This window comes from Otolemur garnettii, unplaced genomic scaffold (assembly GCF_000181295.1).
Source record: "Otolemur garnettii isolate 467f Iridium unplaced genomic scaffold, OtoGar3 scaffold00028, whole genome shotgun sequence".
In the NCBI taxonomy this organism is placed as follows: Eukaryota; Metazoa; Chordata; class Mammalia; order Primates; family Galagidae; genus Otolemur; species Otolemur garnettii.
Window position 1 is genome coordinate 7,200,158 of NW_003852423.1, and position 22,333 is coordinate 7,222,490.

The 22,333-nt window shown below is 41.0% G+C and overlaps 1 protein-coding gene across 1 annotated transcript in view; it reads right to left on the minus strand.

Moving 5' to 3' along the window:
• The window catches only part of OSBPL3 (oxysterol binding protein like 3), a 179,264-nt gene that overhangs the window by 123,060 nt on the left and 33,871 nt on the right, over positions 1 to 22,333 (minus strand). Inside the window, exon 2 of the mRNA XM_003788512.3 lies at positions 20,710 to 20,715. The gene's annotated coding sequence lies outside the window, so the exon portion shown is untranslated. The remainder of the gene's footprint in view (positions 1 to 20,709; positions 20,716 to 22,333) is intronic.

The window sequence follows — 22,333 nt, forward strand, 5'->3', positions numbered from 1 at the left end:
AAAAAAAAAAAAAGATAGGGAGCAAGACTGTGGGTACTGGCATAAAGATAAACATCAGCAAGCAAAGTAGGATTGAGAGTAGAGAAATTATACCCTCATTTATGGTCAATTCATTTTTGACAAAAATGTCAATGGGAAAATACAGTCTTTTCAACAAACAGTGCCAGGACAAACTGATATCTACATGCAGAAGAATAAAGTTGGACCCCTACCTCACACCACATACAAAAATAAACTCAGAATAGACCAAACACCTAAACATAAAAGCTAAACTTATAAAACTCTTAAAATAAAATATACAGGGTAACCCTTCCTGACCTTGGCTTCTTAGACACAACACCTAAAATAAGAAACTAAGTGTGGGGGGGGACAATAAATCAGACTTTATCAAAATAAAAAACTTTAATGCTTCAAACGACAGCATCAAGAAAAAAAAAAGACAACCTATAGAATAGTAGGAAATATTTGCAGGTCATACATTTGGTAAAGGTCTAATACCCGAAATAAATTTAAAAATGCTTACAACTCAATTAAAAGCAAATTATCAATTATTGAAATGGACAAATAACTACAATAGATATTTCATGGCCAAAAAGTACACCAAAACATCCTTAACATCACTAACCATAGGGAAATGTAAATCAAAACCACAATGAGTTACCACCTCATGTCCTTTAAAATGGCTACAATAAAATTACTCAATGAATTAACTAATTAACAGACAATAACAAGTGTTATCAAAAATTAGAAACACTCATCCTTTAATGAGAAATTAAAACCTCATACATTTCGGTGGGAATATATTCTTTGGACAATACTCTGGCATTTCCTCAGTAAGTTAATCACTGAGTTATTGTGATTGCCCAGCACTTTCACTCCTAGAGAAACATATAAAAACATACATCCACAAAAAATCTTATGCAGGAATATTCATAGCAGCATAATTAATAATAGCCAAAAAGTAAACAAATGTCTATCAACTGGTGAACACATAAATAAAAATGAAAATATCTATATAATGAAAACTCTTCAGCCATAGAAAGTAATTAAACACTGAGTCATGCTATAATACGAATGAACCTAGACTTTTTATTTATGTTTTGGAGACAGTCTCACTCTGTTGCCCAGCCTAGAGGGCCATGGCATCAGCCTCACTCACAGCAACCTCAAACTCCTGGGCTCAAGTGATCCTCCTGCCTCAGACTCCTGTGTAGTTGGGATGATAAGCTAGGCACCTGCCACAATGTCCAGCTAATGAGGACAGATGTTTTAAAAGGCCATACATTGTATGGCTTCATTTACATTAAATGTCCAGAATAAGAAATTCTAGTATTTCAACAAAAAGCAGCGCTTGCCAGGGGCTGGAGGCAGAGGGAAATGGAGAAGTATGGGTTCATTTCAGTGACAGACATCAATTAGATAGTGGTGATGGCTGCATAATTTTGTGAATATGCTAAAAAAAAAAATCACTGGCCTAGAAGAGTAAATTTTGTGGTATGTGAATTTCAGTATGCATCTCAGTTTTTAAAAATCCCTTGGTAACTCCAACAAGAAAGTTTTAAAAACCTCACCAAGACAACTTTAACATAGCATCAATTGAGAACAAATGAGCGAAAAAATCAACATTGGAACATATGATTTCAGATTGGGCCACATAAAACTTCTGAATCTATACCATCTAGTCAATTCATGAAAAGGAAAGAACAAAATAGCAAAAGCCAAAGGTCAAAATCAACCTCAACATATGGAAACACCCTCACAAATTATGACAAGACTTATCAGCCCTGGTGCCACATTAGCCATCTCAGAACTCACAAGTACATCAGACTCCTCTTCTCTTGACAGGTTGATGGTAATCAGACGTAGAAATGAACCCGGGGTCTTTCAAGAGCTTAAGCTTTTCTTCTATCCTGGGAGGAAGCACCAGCTTGCATCTCTGAGGGCCTGTTTACAGGCAATCTGGGGTCTAATTAAAACCTTTACACAATGACTAAAAGCCAAATCTGAATGTAACGTCAAAGTGACCTTCAAACTCTGAAACAGTTGATCTTTGCTCTATATGCTGGCTTCACATTGAGCAGTGACTCAGGCCCACATTAAAAAAAAAAAAAAAAAGTATTTTCCCCTCTAATTCTCAGAAATACCACTAAATAGGTTAAAATAGATATACATATGTACACCTATATTCACACAAACCAACCCATCACTCATCAAAAAGACAACATAAGCTAATGAAAAAGCTGAATTCTACTGTCTGCAGTCAAAAGAGTGAGATAAACAGAACAAGCATGGATAATTCCAACTTCTGAGAAGCGTGTTCTAAAAGCTAATTATAAATTGACTCTTTGAAACTACACAAAACACATTTTCCCTAGAGGTTTGTTAGCTTAAGGTCTTGCCCCCAGGCCAGCCAAGAGAGGCCTGTGCAACACACTGGAAGCAGTGCTGATGGTGCTTCTTGCAGGTGGAGAATGTCTTTCGCTCCAGAAGGTAGATCAGAAGCAGCAGCAGCAGCCTGGCTGCAGCAACAGGAAACAGACCAGTGCACCCTCCCTGCTCCCGCTGTCCTGGATGAGCAGACACAGGCTGCAGTCCATGTGTGGGGCTCCCATCCTGCTCATGCAACCAAACCCTCTTCAAGCAACCTCAAAGTATGGAAGGGCCTGTGACCTTTTCCTACCCTCCCCAAATTCCAATTTCAGTCAATTTCTGCTTATTTGAAAATGAAAGTAAATGTGTTATGGGATTTTTAAGAACTTTCTGTTGACGTATTGCATATACAGAAAGCCAAACTGCTGGGGGTTCAAAGATACATTTTACAGGGAAGATACATGAAAAGTAGATTAGATAAAGCCAGTAACTTTGGGCAACTTCTCAATATCTCCTATGGCCAATACAGATTCTGTTTTTCACCACCATCATGTCCTGCACCCAGCAGAGAGGCTGGCACAAGCCGCCGCCTCCAATACACTTGTGGAACCTCTGTACCTGTAATATCTTCAGTATTGTGCATATAATTTATTTTTTAAATAGTGGAATTTATATACAGTGTGATGGGGATTAACAGGATTGTCTTGGCTTCAGGAATGATATAATTTAGGTGATAAACAAAAAATAGAAGGTTAAAAAAGAAACCATCCACAAACACTGCACTGTCTGGACAATGAGAAATCCCAGCAGGGAGCTGTGAGGTGGGCTGGGGAGAAGACAGATGAACTTTGGTGTTAGAAAGGCAGGCTTACCCTTGCCCATGAGGTGATCTTGAGCAAATTTCATTGGGCCTCATTTCCTTAACCAGGAATAATTTCCTTTCCAGAGGAAATCGTGTGGCTAAATGACCAGAGTGGGAGAGATATTAAGGTTTCAGAGGACACCCTGATTCTCTCTGACTTGGGTTCCATAAACGTGCATCTCTTTTTAAACAAAGAAACAAAATGTATTATATGATTCCTCGTTACAATAAACCCCAAGTGAGAGCTGGGGAGTGGGTGATAACACTAGACTACCTTTCCCAGCTCTTCCCCACCACCTCCTTGCCCCCCTCCTGCTTCTCCTCTGACTCCCACTGAGCTGCCAGCTTTGCCACCAATCCTCAGGCTGACCTCATTCCTGCCTGACCACCTGCTTCTGACTCACAGCCTTGCTATCAACCCTGCCATTTGCTCCTAATCCCCAGCCCTGCTTCTGGTTTTCAGGTCAAGAATCTCTGTCCATTCCTGGAGGGATGATGGATCACCCTCCTGGGGGAGAATCACAGGGTTAATGCTGAATCCAAAGCAAGCATATTAACTCACAGCTAATGGAGAGGAAAGAGAAGGGAAGAAAAGGGGAGAGAAGGGCAGAGGCGGGGAAGGGAGGGCAGGAGAGGGGAGGGAGACAAACCTGTAAGTATGATCATTAGAGGAAAAAACATACCCAATGTACTCAGTACTACTGTGAAACCAATTTACAATCACTCACACTTGCATATGAAAAATGAAACACAACTATAGCCTAGGATGAAGGAGGGACGGGGGGGATGGGGGAGGGGGGGGTGGGTCAATAGAGGGAGGGTTAGTAGGGGGATCACACCTATGGAGCATATTGCAAGTACAAGTTGGATCTATCAGGTGTAGAATACAAAGATCTTAATCCTGTAATTGGGTAAATGAGGTGAAGGCTATGTTGATTAGTATGATGTAAGCACTCCAATTTGTACACATAATCACATTGAATCCCATAATGGCATAAATGTATTTATGATCTGTGCACAAATGACTTAATAAAAAAATAATTAAAAGAAAAAAGAAAAGAAAACAAAGACCCTAAAAAAAAAGTATGACCATTAGAGATATTCTACACCATAACTATCACCTCCAACGCACAGAGTATCAGAGATGGGACCAATTACACAAATCTTCCTCAATTTGTAACTGCAAATCTAGTCCTAAAAGATAGTTTCCATCAATCATAACAGATCTTCTGCCCCGATTCAGCCCTTGAAACAGACCAGGGCACACTTGCTGCACACTGTCTGCAGACCGGTGCTCATCAGGACTGATCATGGTCCCTCATGGTCCACCTCAGCAACCTGCCAGGATGCAGCCTCTCCCACTCTCAGGGTACACCCAGTGTCCAGGTCTGTGCCCCTTGTCTGTGCCCACTGGGGTGACCCCCAACCAAGGGCAGCCATGCTGCTGACCTAATTAAGCCAGCCTGATTCTCTTTCTCAGAATTTGGAAACTAGACACAGGGACCTAGGAAGACTCTGATGACCACTGAACTTAGTAGACAAGTAGGACTGTCGGGGGCAGCTATTTTTAACCATGTACAGAGAAAAGAGAGATGAGAATGGGGTTGCAGCACAGAGAAAGAGAAGGGAGATCAACAAGGGACTCAGAGAAACGCAGAGCGAGACACACACAGACAATACATGCACGGATGAGACAGAGGCAGACGACATGACAGACACAAAAGGAAGGACAAGACGGAGAGCCCGAGGGGGTGAGGGGCCTGTTGGGGCTCCTCTCTGCCATGCTGGAGGCCTCCTGCCCTCCCTGAGGCTCTGGGAGTGACACCTTTGTCCCTTGCATCATCCCAATAAAACCCTCTCACTTGATTCGGTTTCAAATGCTATTTTTCACTTAAAAAATTTAGAATAATAATTTTAAATTTCAATAAGGTGTAGCAATTTTGACCCAGGTAGCAGATAGCAACAGAGATAAGTAAAAATATTTGAGAAATCTTAGCTATCATTATCAAAATTTTATAAAATATTACCTTTTGATTCAATATTTGTAATAGGAGAAATATATCCAAACTTAATATCCAACAGTAGAAGAAAAGGTAAGTGAATTAAAAGCAGACTACATTATTTCATGCAGTGAATAATACTGCCTCTAAAAACATTTATGGTTAAGAGAAAAATGCCAAATATAAAAGGAAATTGAACTCTGTAAAGATGTACATTGAAAATAAAGATCACAAGGAAATACCTCACGACAAGGAGCTACATTCAGACGGCAAATCAAAGACGTTTTACTTCCTCTTTTTTATTAATTTGCTCTATTTTCAACATTTTCATAATGAGAGTATGTTCAAGATAACATTTAACTACTTAAACAAAACCAAGGAGAAGGAGAAAAAAATAGTAAGAGTCTATGCCCAATATATTTTTCAACGTATGACTTTCCATATTGCTACAAAATCCAATACAGATTCTTTTCTTTCTTTTTTGAGAAAAGGTCTCACTCTGTCACCCAGTCTTAAATGCCGTGGTTCAATCAAAGCTCACTGCAACCTCAAACTCAGGTTCAAGTGATCTTCCACCTTAGCCTCCCAAACAGCTGGGAATATAGGTACATGACATCACAACTGGCTAATATTTGTCTATTTTTTTTTGTAGAGATGGGGGTCTCGTTATGTTGCCCAGGCTGGTCTTGAACTCTTGGCCTCCAGTGATCATCCCACTTTGGTCCTCCAAAGTGCTGGGATTGCAGGCATGAGCCATCAAGCCCGGCCCCCAGGATGGATTCCTACATCACATTATTGACTCTCAGAACAGCAATCATCTGGCTAAGCTTCTTGCCAATATTGTCATGGTGACGTTTATTTAGTAAACACTTCCTCAGTGTTTGCCCACTTTGTAGGAGGCTGAGTTTAACTGTTGCTAATAGTCTGATGGATTACTATGTTCTGAGGCAACCAATTCCATTTTCAAATGTTTTGGTGTTATCAACTATCTCCAACTTTATCAGCTGTCCTGGGGCCTATAGAAGCAGCTCCGCCGGCTGACAACAGTCAGGCTGTTTGATGTCAAAAGAATTCCCCTTTCTCCTACATATTTTGACCGACAGCTGCTCCTGGCTCAGGCTATGTTTCCCCTTCTTCAGGGATAATGTAAGTCAACTACTCATAGGTGTTATTAGCATCTTCTTTTTCATGTCCTGTCTATGTGTATATTCAAAAAGGAGACAAGGGAGAAAGCACAGTAATTTCATCATTTTTATGTCTTCTGATTTTCATAACACAAGAACACAGTGGAACTATACTTACAATCAACATTCAGAAAATGTTCTAGGTGGGCCTCAAACAGGAAGAGTAAGGCCATGGTAATTACATCCTATTATTTCTTTCCATCTAGAACAGTCACCCCAAAGGTGCTCTAATTTGAAGAAAAGGGTAGTGACCTCTTTGCACCCACAGAAGCAGTGTTTATAAGATGGGAGCCGTTTCACAGAAATCTTTTCGGTTTTAATGTTGAACATAGCAGGTCATGTCATGCCCCTGCTCAAATTTCTTCATTGCCTACTGATAATAGGTAATCTGGCTGCAAATCAGAATCATCTGCAAACATTTTAAAGAAAAATACACGCTCAGGTCCTCTTCCCAAAGATCCTCATCCCTGGGATCTAGGTATGAACAGTTTTTCCAGCTGATTCACATGCACAGGATTGTAAGAGGAAGTCACTGTGCTACTTAGAATCTACTCATCTCACATTTCACCAGCCAGGCCAATGCACTTACAGCTCCACAGACTCTCGGAGCCTTTGTAGCAGCCAGTCCCACCCTCACTGGGGCATGGCAGGGTGGCCGCCATCCAGGCTGCAGCTCAAATGATGCCTTCTATGCTTCCCGCCTAACATTCCCAGGCTGGGGCACACCACACAGCCCCTGCACTGATCTTATACCAGCAACTATGACAGTAAAGACAGTTGCATGTCTGTCTCCTTACCGAACTGTTAAATCCCTGGAGGACAGACACTATCTTGGTCTTTATATCCTGCTGCTGCCTAGCAAATGCCCGTCATATGATAGGTACTCAATCAATTGGTGATGCATGAGCAGTAATTACATCCATGTGAAAGCGATGCGGCCAACATGGTAAGAAAAAGACTGCTGGAATGATTTTGTTTTAGCTGAGCAGAAGAAAATCTGAATGGATACAATGACTAATTTTTATTCAATTAGATTTTCCATAGTGAGCCTTGGGTTCTACAGTGAGCCAGGAGTAACTTAATCATCCTCAAGTATGCTGCAAGAGAAAGCTCTTGGAGATCTCTGACTCAGAAGCAACGCTGCCTTCATCTCATGTCTGGAACTCGTTTCAAGGGGACTCACCTGCCTGCAGTTCTAGTCCTAGATGCTGAAAGAAAACTCAGAAGAAAGGAACTGGCAGGGGAGTCGACGAGGTGAAGCTCTACTTTCTGTGCAGTTTAGAGTTTTCTGAATAGCATTTTTCTAAGCTCCAGCCTTACAGGATTTAAAATGTGACTCAGAACACCAACTGTGATGCCAACATTTTTATTTTTAGAATTTGCAGCAGAGAATATCACAATAAATTCAACCTACTCAGTCTACAAATCCTCTGAACTTCCTCTTAGAGAACAGAAAGGCACTTGGCGTTTCTTGGGGTATTATTTCATTTGCATATATAGTTATGCTAGTAAAAGCTTGGTAACCATAGAAGAATTAATAACTGAAGCTCGAAATGATTCCCATGATTACTATTTGAGTTGGCAAAACGTCCGCAGGCCCAGAAAAAACTTGCTCGCGGAAAAGTGTATGGGCGGATTGTTCAGTTTTTTCACGGTAGTGGTGCACTTGCTTGTAGTCACGTCTGTGTTCTCAGACAAGTGGCCAGGGCACGATAACAGAAGGTCTGCAGTTTTGTTATTTTTGCCGTTTTGGCCTTGGCCGGGGCCGGGCTTGAACCCGCCACCCCCTGGTACATGGGGCCAGCACCCTACTCCTTGAGCCACAGGCACTGCCCCAGAAGGTCCACAGTTTTGAGAGAGAAAATTCAATGGCATGTTCAAAATATTTTATGCTTTATACTCATACTGACTGTGCTTTTGCCCTTCAACACCTTAACTTTGAACTATCCTATCTCTGTTTAAGAAAACCATGTTTATATATGATAAAATGCATCCCTTTTAAGAATATTTTGACAAGTTGGCAACAAATGTGTATGCCAACGTAACCACCACCTCGATCAACATGTAGAATATTTCCTTACCCAAAGAGCTTCCTCATGCGCTGTGACCTTCACTCCTCTGATTTCTGTCACTACCCATCGGTTTTATCTGTTCTAGGACTTTGCGTGAATGGAGTCACACAGAAGATGCTCTTTTTTGTGTCCGGCTTCTTGCCCTCAATACGATGTTCCTGAGTTGCATCTGCACTTCTGCCTCCTCAGTAGCCCTTTCTTTGTTGTTGCTGAGTAGTCCTCCATTGCATAAATATTATATATCACAATTTATCTCTTTGCCCATTTTTTGAACAATTGAGTTATTTCTAGTTTTCAGTTGTTATGATAAAGCTGTTACTGACATTTGTATAATATGCCTTTCTGTTGGGCAAATACAAAGGAGCAGAATGGCTGGGCCATGCAGTACGTGTGTGTAACTTTAGACATTTCCAACCTGCTCTCCAAAGTGGCTGTACCTTTTCATACTCCCACTGGCCATGAAGGACAGCTTTAGTTGCTCCACACGCTAGCCAATAGTCTTTCCCATTTTAGCCTCTCTGGTGGGTGTGTAGATGCACCTTGCTGTATTTTGATTTACAAGACAGGAAATCCATTCATTCAGCGTAGCACCTTTTCCTCTTTCAGTGGTACACAAGCAACATGGCATAATGAAAGATCACTGGGTCAGAAGCAACTTCATCCCTAATAATATAAAGACCATCTGTCCCACCTCATGCTTTTCCTATCGATAAAATGGTTAAGTGGGGCCACAGGAAACTGAAATTCTCTCAAAAGCATCATAGTCCTTTTATCACAGCTAAGCATTCCTTTTGCATAATGTCCCACAGTTTTCAAAGGGAATTTGTATATATACGATTTAATGCAATAATTATCTCCAAAATACCACACAACTAAAAAAAAGAAATAAGAATCCATCAAGAAAGAAGATTCCATTACACAAACCTAAGGCTCCTGCTTTGCCTGGTGCTTCAGAACTGATCTGCCCACTCACGAACCCTGATGTGCTCCCGGTTCTAGTCACCCGACCTTAGTTCCAAATTGCACCTGCTTTTAAAAACTTCTCTGATTCAAAAAGCGTAAATAATCATCTCTGGTCATTTGCATTTTATATACTAAGCTTGAAATTGTATGCAGTGACTCAATTAGCAAATCTTTGGATTTTGTTTGGTATTTTCTCTTATCCAGGGGTCCTCAAACTTTTTAAACAGGGGGCCAGTTCCCTGTCCCTCAGACCTTTGGAGGGCCGGACTGCGAGCCCCAGGATGAGTTGCTAAGCAGGACAGGCAGCAGCAGCAAAAAAACGGGGCGGGCCGGATAAATGTCCTAGGGAGGCCACATGTGGCCCACGGGCTGTAGTTTGAGGACGCCTGGTCCACAATACTTCTTGACTATTGCTCCACCTCACATATCTAACAATGTAAGAAACCTAAACAAGTCCCCATAGTTAGTCCTCGTCTCTCTGGTTTCCCATAAGGCAAACTTAAGGGCAAAGGTGAAGGCCAAGTGAAAGATACAGGAAGGAAACTTCATGCATTCTTTATGAGGAAACTCGAGGAGTTGGAAGGGTAAAAAGTGGTCAAAGGTGAGGGAGAAATGTGTGGTGACACAATGAAGGAACGTGGAAATTAGTTTTTTCAGTTCCCAAAACGCCCTGAAAGAAAAAAATTGCAATTCAAACATCTGGTGTTTGTGGGGATATGGCAGGAAAAAAAAAAAAAAAAAACCACTTTTATCTCCAATTCTTGTCTGAACAAACAAATTATACATTGCCTGCCCAAGATTCAGATTATACTTAACAAAGGTTCCCATATCTTATTGTAAAGATATCTCAAAATATGCCAGTGGAAACAGAATAAACCTTTTATTGCTGATGGTAAAAAAGACATGGGGTTTCAGTGGGAGGTCTATTTAAATATGAATGGGGGAATCTGAGCTGTAACTAAAAAAAGAACACATATGAAAAATATATATGCAGTGCACTTCCAAGGGCCTTCTACCTAAGGGGAAATGGAAAATAAAACCATCAGTTCAGTTGGTCATTAACTTTTCTTAGGTCACTAATCTCTTGAAAATCCAGTAAAAGTTATGGTCCAGTCTTTCCAGAAAAAGGATCATATGGCTTTGCTGGGCCCAAAGGGGTCAAGCTCCCTGAAACCTTCAGTGGAGCCTTTAAGGGTTAGAGTTTAACGACCTGGATTCTGATGAAGGTGTCTGACTAAATGAATTCACCAATGAGATTTCTGCTAACAATAAGTCAAATTTGACCTATATCCAAAAACAAGAAGGCAAACCTCTCCCTAGTCCAATGGCAAATACATATATAGTAGAATGTGATGGTGATTTTTTTTCTTTTTAGATTCTAAATATTATTTAGCATTCACACAGGAAGTACATGTTCAGAGGCAGAAAGTGAGCTGTGGGAAGACAGATGCTCTCAGACACCCATTCCCCAACCATTGCCTCCTTAACTTCAGGGTAAGCCAAGAAGTCTGAACAGTCATTGTAGGGGGTGGTGTCATTTCCTTCCATTTCTAGAATAGGTCTCTTCTAAAAGAAGATATTCATTGTGGGGCACAGAGGAGGAGGATGAATGGCTAGCAAAAATGTATGCAAGTAGATTCATAAATGTTACTTGGTTTGGAAAAATTTAGAACTATAGGTGAAAAAAGATAATTTGAGATTTCGGGGTTGTCAGGCAGGTGGCTGTCTGTGGTGGGCAGAATAACAGTCCCCAAATACATCCATGTTCTAATCCCCAGAACCACTGAATGGTACCATATATGGAAAAAGGAAATGTTCAGATATGATTAAATTAAGGTCCTGGAGATGGAATGGTTACCCTGGATTATGCAGGGTGGTCCAATCTAATCATAAGATTCCTTATAAGAGACAGAAAGGAGGTATAGAAGGCAGTGTGATGACAGAAGCAGAAAAGGAGATAAGATATGAGGCCAGGAGCCAAGGAATGCAGGTAGCCTTTAAAAGACGGTGAGAGCGAGGAAGTAGAGTCCTATGGGAGCTTCCAAAAGAAATGAAACCCTGCTGACACCTGATTTTAGATTTCTAACCTTCAGAACTGTGAGAAGAATAAAGATGTGTTGTTTCAGCTTTATTTGTTACAGCAACAATAGGCAACTAATACACTGTCTTTCCATTTTATAAAAAAATAAAAGGGGAGTGTGTGGAAATGAAGAATAGGAGGTATGAAACAGCATATAGAAAAAGTATTTTCTGATGAATCACAAATACCTCCATCAATGAGACTGAGACTATCTCAAATGCAGCCCGGAGCTAGAAACATAAAAGGTAACTGAAGCTTCATGGGAAAACACGAGGAATTAGAAAATCTGGGTTCTCACTCTCACTCTTCCATATGCAGCTGTGTGTCATTAGGCAGCACAACCTCTTTGGGTCTTAGTGAATGACCCATAAAACGAAACCCATAGACTAGGTAAATTATAATGTCAACTCAACAAAGGCCAGGAGGCTCTCTGTACAGATTGGTGCTAGCCAGTGGTCAGTTTTCCTATGAACCAATTCTTGCACGTCTTATCTTCATCCTTACACCATTGTGGGAGGTTAGACACGTTTTCCCAAGTCTAAAGCTTTGGCAACTGAGGCTTACCAAGGTTACACCCTTTGCCTACCATCCTTGGCATCTGCATGCAAGTCTGTCTGCTGGAGGTCACCGTTTTATGTGCCACACTTGCTGCCTTTCCTGGCCAAGGTTCACACTATAGGCCCGTGGGCCTGAGGTTGGGGAGAACGCAAAAGCAAGAGAGCACCACCAACAAAAACCAGGATCATGGCAGTGCTGGAGATAATGAAGGAAAAATGTCTACGTCCCCCTAAATCATCTCTTCCAACCTAATCACCAATTTGATGGCATTGGGAGGTGGGACCTTCAGGGGGTAATCAGGCCAGGAAGGCAAAGCTATCATGAATGGGATCAGTGCCCTTACAAAGGAGGTACCAAGACCTGCCTTGTCCCTTCCACCCTGTGAGGGCACACCTAGCAGGCACCACCTAGGAACCAGAAACATAAACCTCACAAGACACCAAATCTTCCAATAACTCCGTCAGCCTCCAGAACTGTGAGAAGTAAATTTCCATTGTTTATAAGCCACCCAGTTTATGAATTTTGTTATAGCAGCCCAAACAAATTAAGACAGGGACAAAGACAAAACAGCCGTATACTCAAGCATTTTTAAATGTTGGACCCTCAAGAATGACCATTCTGAGATCACTTTTTAAAATAAAAGAAAATCTCCAAGACCCAAAATGGCCCCAGTGGGCAGACACCCCACTTCTCTGAGAGATGGATGCCACATTACAAACCAGCAAACCATCGTTCCTTCATGTTCAGATTCCACACGAGATCTGATGCTGCTGCCACAGCAACTCCAGTCTTCACGGTTCACAGGAGGAGAATGGAAAGGCTGCTGCCCAAAATAGTTTAATAAGGCCAGCAATGATTCACAGAGTAATAACAGGCCCAGCAAGCAGACGCCTGCAGAACCGGGGCCCAGCTGAGAGGGGGTTTCACTGCTCAAGGTTAAAATGGAGAACAAAGAGAATAGGGACATTCAAGTACACACGTTCAAGGGAGAAAATAGCATTAGTACCACCTGCAAATTCCCCAAAAGGGAGCCACATATGAGATATTTCAGCTCAGCAATTTATTACCACTGTCCTAGAGTCAAAAGAGAACAGACCCATGGAGGTGAAAAGCCACCCTGGAAACACAACACGCTTAGAATGTCTTTTCTCTCCATGGATTCGGATTGGTCCCAAATTTTGCTGAATAACTTCATGTACATAAGAGTATCTTCGGTTTATGAATAATTAAAAAGAAGCAGAACATGAGAAGGAGGACAAAAACCTCCAGAAAACTTTAAAGATATAGTCACAGTCACAGGCTGACCTAAAACCCAACTTAGATTCACCCTACCACACGGAACACTTAAGTCCTACATAGTATTTCTGATCATACCTCTTTTCCCCAGGAAAACTAGTAGTTGAACAAAAGTTTGAACTTGTTATGTAAAAAGGAAGGAAATGTTGCTTTTCCATAATGCATTTATCTTAAATTCCAGTTGAGTCAAGGATTAGCCTATGCTTCCCGTTCTGATCTGAAGTCAATGTTGAAATAGTTATGAGAAAAATAAAGCAACGAGTAATTCACAAAGTTAATAACTACCCACTTTTGCTATCAAACTTTGGAATTTCAGTCAAATACACGGTGAAACATACCTGTAAAAGATATACACAAGAATTATACCCTATGGCATGAAAAGAATGGACAAAACAATAGAGACTAAAATTCGTTGGCTTCATATCGGTTTAGTCTGTAGTTTGGCTCCATGGATAAAATGAGAGAAGCAAGGTGACGGAGCCTATGGCAGAATGCAGTTAGACCGAATGTGCAATAGTTCTAAAATGAGACTTTTAGAATTAGAGCTTGGATGTCATAGAAAATAAGGTCACATGAGAGCAGTGTCTAATGTGAAAAGTTAAATCTCTCCACTTCAAATAGGCCTCAGGTGAAAACCACCAGTAACAATCAGCGGGACAAATTTTTATTAAAATGTTACACAGATAAACACAGCGTGCTCAACACTGTGTTATGGACAAGTGTAAATCTCCTTTGCTGAATGTCTCAGAAGCAATAACCTTTTCATTACAATCCTTTCATGTGTCTGAATTATAAGCTTTAATGGCAAATAACAGAGCTCCTTGGATCAAAGACACGTTCAGCAATAATAGACTATAAGTGAACTGAACACTTGTCAACTAAACCAAACAAAATACCCCATTGACTGCGACAGAGTAAAGTACCTGCTGTGCCCAAATGGGAAACAACCCTCATACAATGCATGTTTTGCCAAAAACATACCCCCAACCGCTAAGTAGTAGCATAGACTACACTAAGGTTTCAAGAGGCTTGTATCCAGGCTGGTTTTCTCAAAATCGGATTAGAAATCAAGATGAACAGAGAAACTTAGCATAACTACTTAGATGGCTTTGTCCTGTAAAACAGAGTTTGCCACTTATCTTTGAATGAATATTTTCTAGAAATATGTGAGAAGCAATGTAGTAATCTGGGTTTGAATTAGGCCAACATTCATATATGTCTTCTACTCCTTGGCTCAGGGTTCAATATCTTTAGACTTTCGGCAACATGCAAATGGAAACGCCAGAAATTGCAATTTTGCTGCAATGCCTTCTTTCTGGGGGGCTTAATTATCCCTTCCGCACAGGTTTGTTTTATTTTATGTAATGCACGGTCTTAAAAATTGCATGTAGCCACTGAAAATGACCCATGTAGTGGAGTATATTTTTTTAGACACCTTTTGAAAACTGTGTACAAGATTGCTTATTACAAAGTTGTTTGTACTAGTAAAAAACAGGAAAATATCCAAATGAATAGAAAATTGGTAAAATAACTTATGGTATACCTATATAATAACTTGTAAGACATCTGTTAAAACAGGCATGAAGGAGATTCTTTTTAATTAAAAATATTATAGATTCATGGGGTGGCACCTATGGCTCAAAGGGGTAGGGCACCAGCCCCATATGTTGGAGGTGGTGGGTTCAAACCCAGCCCAGCCCCCAAAAAAAAGAAAAAAGAAAAATTATAGATACATAAAAAATTGCAAAAACATTCAGAGTGAGCTAGTGTACCCTTCACCTAGCACTGACCATTGGCTTCACCTTACATATAACTAGAGTCAAAAATAGTAATTTAATATTGGCACAATATAATTAACTAGACTACAGAGTTTACGCAGGTAACAGCTGTGGTGCTTACTCAGAAGAAACTCACCAGTTTTCATATGTACTCATTTTGGGTGTATGCATGCAGGTATGTATACTGTGCATAGTTCTATAAAATTTTTATAAAGGATAATTACGTAACTGCCATCACAACCAATATATAGAACTGTCTCATCGCCACAGAGGAACTACAAGAGAACCTTTTGCAGTACTAGAAATATTCTTTCTTTTTTTTGAGACAGAGTCTCATTTTATCACCCTCAGTAAAGTGCCATGGTGTCACAGCTCACAGCAACTTCCAACTCCTGGGCTTAGGCGATTCTCTTGCCTCAGCCTCCAGAGTAGCTGGAACCATAGGCACCTACCACAATGCCCGGCTAATTTTTGTTGCAGTTTGGCTGGGGCTGGGCCCAAACTTGCCACCCTTGGTATGTGGGGCCGGCACCCTACCCACTGAACCACAGGCACTGCCCAGAAATATTCTTTCTATATCTTGATCTGGGTGGTGGTTATGCTGTATGCCTCAGATTTATACACTTTAGGTTATAAACTATGCCTGAATTTTAAAAAAATGATGATGAAGCTCTATTGGTTGATATGACACATTAAGTTAAGAAAAAGTTACAAAACATGATTCCATTTTTATAAAAAACACATTTTCATTTCCATATAAAGTATCTCTATGTGCCAAAGGAAAAAAAATTAAAAATACCCCCCCAAAAACTGACATTTAATTTTCTTCTACAAATTCTATTTCATGTTTTCTGATATTTATATTGCAATGAGTAAGAATTAGTTCAATGAGCAGAGGAAAAGACCAAAAAAAAAAAAAAAAAAAAGTACTTTATATTCTCAAAGAAGGAATCTTTTCACCATCATTTTAGTCATTCTTAGATTTCCCCTGGCTGAAAAGTACAATCCTTTCTATCATTTCCTTAAAACACAACCTTTATTAACTTTACCATGAAGGGGCTAAAGCTCCTGGTTCCAGTAAGATATGAACTTGAAAAAAAGCCTTTCTTGTGATCCTCAACATGTTAAGATATGTGTGATTTTTCAAAGGAAGCTGAGACCGTGACTACAGACTATAATTCTGGGCTCACTTTTCCTCTCACGATTACAAAAACAATACATCACAGCACCCTAGCCTGGGCAACAGAGTGACTCAGTCTCAGGGAAAAAAACCCAAACAACCTTTCTTCCAATAGAATCTTTAACGACTTCAGATTATGCACTAAAATTATGCAAAGGTGCTCCAGGACCTGAAGATCAACAAGACAGAGATCTGCTCATATCATGGTCAAAACTGGAATACAATACAATAAACCAACTTCTTACACCACCAGTGAGATAAACTGTGGGGGTACAAGGAGTGGAAAAGTGGAAGGATTCTAGAGAAAGGAAGATTCTAGAGAAAGGAAGACCCTAGCTCGGGACCATGAAAGCTCATCTACGGGCTTCTAACAGGTGACAAGGAGAAAGTGGGACTTGGGGAGAGTCACTCCAGTGACAGAAACTGCCTGCTGACACAGGGACTTTGAGGGCTGCTGAAGAAAGGAATGCACAAATTTGGGAAGACACAAAGGGAGGTGATTCTGGGAACAATCCTGAGAGCATGATACAAGTTTGCCTGCATTTACCGTACGCAGTAGGAATTCCAAGGGTTTTTAAGCAGTAGACTCTATGGGAGCAGTATCAAAAGTGAGTTGGAATGGGGAGAATGGAACAGGAGGATAAATTATTGAGCTCTTAACAGTACACCGGGGGAAAATAATGAGGCTCTGACTGGAGGCGCAGCAGCAGTTGTCATAGAGAAGAATGCCAATTAATAACATTTTATGTCAATTGTTTAACTGTATGAACTGAGTTTTTGTTCAACATTATTCCTGAGACTTACTTATAAAGATACATGCAGTTCTAGCTCTTTCATTTGGCTGCTCTGTAGAATTTGATTGACTGGATACATCACAGTTGTTTATCCGTCTTGTTCACAATTAGGTTGCTTCTAATTTTTTGCTCTAACAAACAACACAGCAGTAAGCAGAGCATACACACCTCCCCATACATGTGTGTGACACTCTTCCCTATCTGGAAGTAACTGCAGGCTTATGGTGCTATAAGGTCTAAAACCTTGCAAACCTAACTACTTATTGCCAAATTATTCTCTAAACAGGTTGTTCCAAATGATATTCCCATTAATAAAATAAGAGTTTCCATTTTACATGTCCTGGCCTATAATTGCTATAGTCAAACTATTCACATTGAACAAATCCGTGAGAATAGAGTGTGTGTTCTTGTTCTGGCTTTCTATTATGCTTCCAGGATCAAGAGATATTTTTAAAGTAATATCCAAGAATTGGGATGTAGACAGAGAGAGAAATGAAAACTATGGAATATTCTGTTTGGGTAACAAGAGTATAAATGTCTATTAGAACTACGTTAGCTGGGCTTGGCGCCTGTGGCTCAAGCGGCTAAGGCGCCAGCCACATACACCTAAGGTGGTGGGTTCGAATCCCCAGCCCGGGCCCGCCAAACAACAATGATGACTGCAACCAAAAAATGGCCAGGCGCTGTGGCGGGCGCCTGTAGTCCCAGCTGCTTGGGAGGCTGAGACAGGAGACTCGCTTGAGCCCAGGAGTTGGAGGTTGCTGTGAGCGTGATGCCATGGCACTCTACCCAGGGGGATAGCTTGAGGCTCCTTCTCAAAAAAAAAAAAAGAACTACATTAGCTGCAATGAAGAGAGACACAACTCCTTACCCCCAAATGGTGGCCAAGACAAACAAGGACTTACTTGTAGCTACAGTCTGAATGTTTCTGTCCCACCAAAATTAGCAAATTGAAACTTAATCACCAACATGATGGGTATTAGAAAGTGGGGTCTGGGAGAAGAGATTAGGTTACCGGGCCAAAAGTAGGAAAAACTGACAGCCAAAAGGGTATACTTTCCCACTAAAGGCTTTCATTTTATTAGGCTTTCTATAAGTCCCATACAATACTCCTAAGTAAGACACACAAGCCAGACCTTAGTCACATGGCCATATCTACCTGCAAGGGAAATTGGACAATCATGTTTTATTGTTTTGCTTTTTTTTTTGAGACAGAGTCCTAATCAGTCACCCTGGGTAGAGTGCTGTGGCATCATAGTTCACAGCAACCTCAAATTCTTAGGCTCAGCCAATCCTCTTGCCTCAGGCTCCCAAGTAGCTGGGAATACAGACACCCGATAAAACACCTGGCTAGCTTTTCTATTTTTAGTATAGATGGGTCTTGCTCTTGCTCACTCTGGTCTCAAACTCCTGAGCTGAAGCAATCCACCTGCCTTGGCCTCCCAGAGTGCTAGGATTACAGGCGTGAGCCACCACGCCCAACTTTGTGTTTGTTTTTTGAGATTAAAGTGCCCAAGAAAGGGGGGGGGAGGGGCATGAATTTTGTAACTAAGGGAAAAGTATATAATAGAAGGCAAAATTACATGCCATAGTACATGATATGACTAATCAAGATAAAGAACTCAAGAATAAATAAGAAGAAATAAAATGGTGCTCAAGAGGTACAGGTCAGTGTAGCAATAAAGATTTAAGAATTTTCAGTGTGGAGCTATTCCATGAAATCATAGGAATAGTGAAGATCGCTCAAGGAAATACCCTTGAGCAAAAAGAGATGAAATGCATACATCGAAAAAGCCAAGATTGAAGAGGAAGAAAGAGAAAAAGTCAATGGAGGGGACAAAGACATTGAGAATATTCAGGGAAAGAAGAAGATCGGTGTCCATGATTCAAGGGAGCAAGTCTTTCAGGATGGAGATGGTGGAGGCTACTGGTAACGTCTGCCCAGTGGCCATTCCCCCTGTGCTTCTACATGGTAAACAGAATTCTAGTTTTGTTCAGTTACTGGGAAGCTGTGTGCTTCAGGGGGGCCTGCACTCCTCCCTACCCTGCTGTATCTACATCATAGCAATTCTAGACCTATCAGGGAATTCCCATTCCCCTTGCCATTGATTGGCTGAGGCAAGTGTGTACTCTACAGTCCTGACCAATGGGACTCTAGGAAAGTTTGGGAGGACAAATAGTTATACTATGAATATCAGGGATGAAAGACTAAAGAAATAGGTTCCTGATGACACTGTCAAGCCACTGAATTAAGTGATGCTGGAAATGCCCTACTTTCAGGCTTCTTTCGTGTAGCCTCTTCTATTTGAATTTTCTGTTATTTGGGCTCAAAATCAATTTAACTGATAGAATATGCACAGTAAGTTATAGACAGGCCAGGATGTCATCAGGAGGCTTTCAGAGATAGTTAAGAATTAGAATGGAATAACGCAGTTTAATCACTGAAGAGGGGGGTGGGAATCAATAACTCAGGGTCTATAAATAAAGTTAGGAGAACTTCTTTCTTAGGGCCTCTGTTTCTAGATAAAATGAAGACAAATTCCACTGCTGAGAATGACATTGTGGAAGAAATTCATATTGTTGAAGAGAATAATAAAGGTATAAAATAGCTGCAATGGAAAATGGGAAAATGTGTAAATTTGGATCTGCAGAAACATTTCCAAGTAATGTCAAAGGTTTCTGCTAATATTAAAATCATAAATTTGAAAGGGAGCCAATAATCAGAGCTATACATAGAGTACAAATACAGAAGTAGACTGCTGTGTTGAATGAGAGTCGGAGAGGACTATAGAAGGTCGGGGTGAGGACCACACTGGCACCAGGGGCAGATCATCCAAGGAGTTGGCTACACAGTCCAGCGACACCACAGGAGCAGTCAGAAGAATGGGGAGCAAAGACCAGATTGGCTGAGAAAACAGAGTGTGGCTCAAGGGCAGAGATTCGTGATACATCTGGAGATCAGGCTTAGTGAAAGAAAGCAGACTGGAAAGATGGCTAGGATATGGGGTTTAACAACCATCTCAAAAGTGAGAAGATCAGGGTGTGGCCCATGAGTGGGATGCCAAGGTGGGTGGGAGGTCACGGAAACCAATGAGACAAGGAATGGTGAATGAGGACGGCAGGGGGAGTCCCCAGTGTGAGCTCAGCAGAGGATGATGGCAGGTCAGGAGCAAACAGGAGACAATTATGAACTGAAAGCTGACAGTTCCCACACCACTCTTCCAAACGTCTCTTTATTTTAAGAATAAGAATTCTGTTAGCCTTAGCAAGCATTTCAGGCAGATAACCTTTAACATATGTATAAAAAACGTTGCCCTGAGCTCTGGGAAAATCCTAAGAAAACCCAGTCAACTCCTAATTGAGTCTTCCTTTTTACCAATTCACAAGTGCCCTTGAGGAATAAAATGAGAAGAGTGGAGACAAATCAAAGTCATATCAGATATGTCTTAAAGTCTCTGCTTCCAGCATTTCCCCCTTCTACTCCCGCTGCTGGCTGCCCCATTCAGGCAACAGTTATTGTTTCTTGCCTAGATGACCACAGTAGCTCCTCCCAGCTCTCCAGTCTCTCCCACTCAAACCTTCCCGGAGCACCTTTCTGAACACATCACTCCTCTCTGCAAAGACCCACAGTGACTCCTCTGCACCAGAGCACTTGATTTTAAGCCAAGCTCTTGATGGGCCACGGTGTTCCCACCACAAAAAAACAATGGCAATCTGTTCTCAAATGGCAGAAAGAACAAAAATATATAGATGCAATAGATACTTTTCCTTCATTTTAAGTTTCTCTCCCTTCAGATTTTGGTAACTTTGTATACCTACTCCCATTTGTCCATAACAGCACCTAGTAGGAGATATCTAACCTAGCCTAAAACAATGCATTTAGTTAGATGAAGTATAACGCATCACGGCATGGAATTCTACATACAAAAGCTGTGAGCAAATGATCCTCAAAGGCCAGCTACGTAGTGCTGCATTCAAGGCCCTCCCAAGTTCTCACCCCATCTTCCCTTCCCCTTCCACTCTCACATTTTATGCCACTTATCCTAAACGCAAGACAAGCTGGGCTGGCTTCACAGGTATTAGTAGCCACACTGTAGTGTTTTATAAGAACATAGGGCTCTATCTTGCCCGCATTTCTCTTGGAACCCACAACACGATGGGAAGAATAAGCTTTGTTCATCAGGTCTGCTGTGTATCACACTTGGGGCCCTTCCAGAAATGGATATTGGGTCTGACTGAACCAACCTGCCTTCCCTAATATCTTAAGGGATTTCTTTTTTACCTCTGAACTTCATTAAAAAAAAAAAAAAAGCAGTGGGATTACTTGAAAGCAATGGAATATAATACAGTATGAAATGAACTAGACCAAATTTACTAAGTAGGCAAAGTGTGTATACACACACATATATATATAAATTTTTTTTTTTAAGAGTCAGAGTCTATCACCAAGGCTGGAAAGCAGTGGTATCATCATACAGTGGTCGCCTCCAACTCCTGGGACTCAAGTGATGCTCCAGAGTAGCCAGGACTGCAGGCAAGTGTCACCATAGATATTCTTTTATGCAACTAATACAATGAATGTATGATGCTAAATACAGCTAAGAGCCTCCCCTTCTGACCACAGTATTAGGTACACTTATAGCTGGGGGTGAGGGAAGCCATGTCTGTCCAGACACTCTGCTCCTGCTGTTTCCTGGCTTTAGATCCTTCAGGGGCCTCTTTTCCCTCTACGATAATCCACACATTCCCCAGTGATCGCCAACACACAAGGAGCATCCTAGTATCGGTTCTCATCTGCTTAACCGGGCAGAATTTAGAGTCCCTGAAATATTAAATTAGAACGAACGTGAAGCATGAAAGTTTCTGTGTTTCCATGGTGATGGCCATTTTTCTTCCTGTTAAGTGCAAGTTTTCAGTCCCTTTTCTAAAACCATTGGGGCCAGAAATATTCAGATTTTTTTAATTTTATAAGAGTGATATGGTGCATTTACCATATGTTTTACAGCAACTCCAGCAAGCTGAGAGGAGAGCTGCATAGTCAAACATTAATATTTTTACATGTATGAACATCCTTATTAAGTGGGATAAAGATCATGAATAGTTTCATGTCAGGGCAGGGCAGACTTTGACATGAAATGAGCTTAATAAAAAAAACCGTCACTATTCAAATTTCACAACATCTTAATCCACTTATCC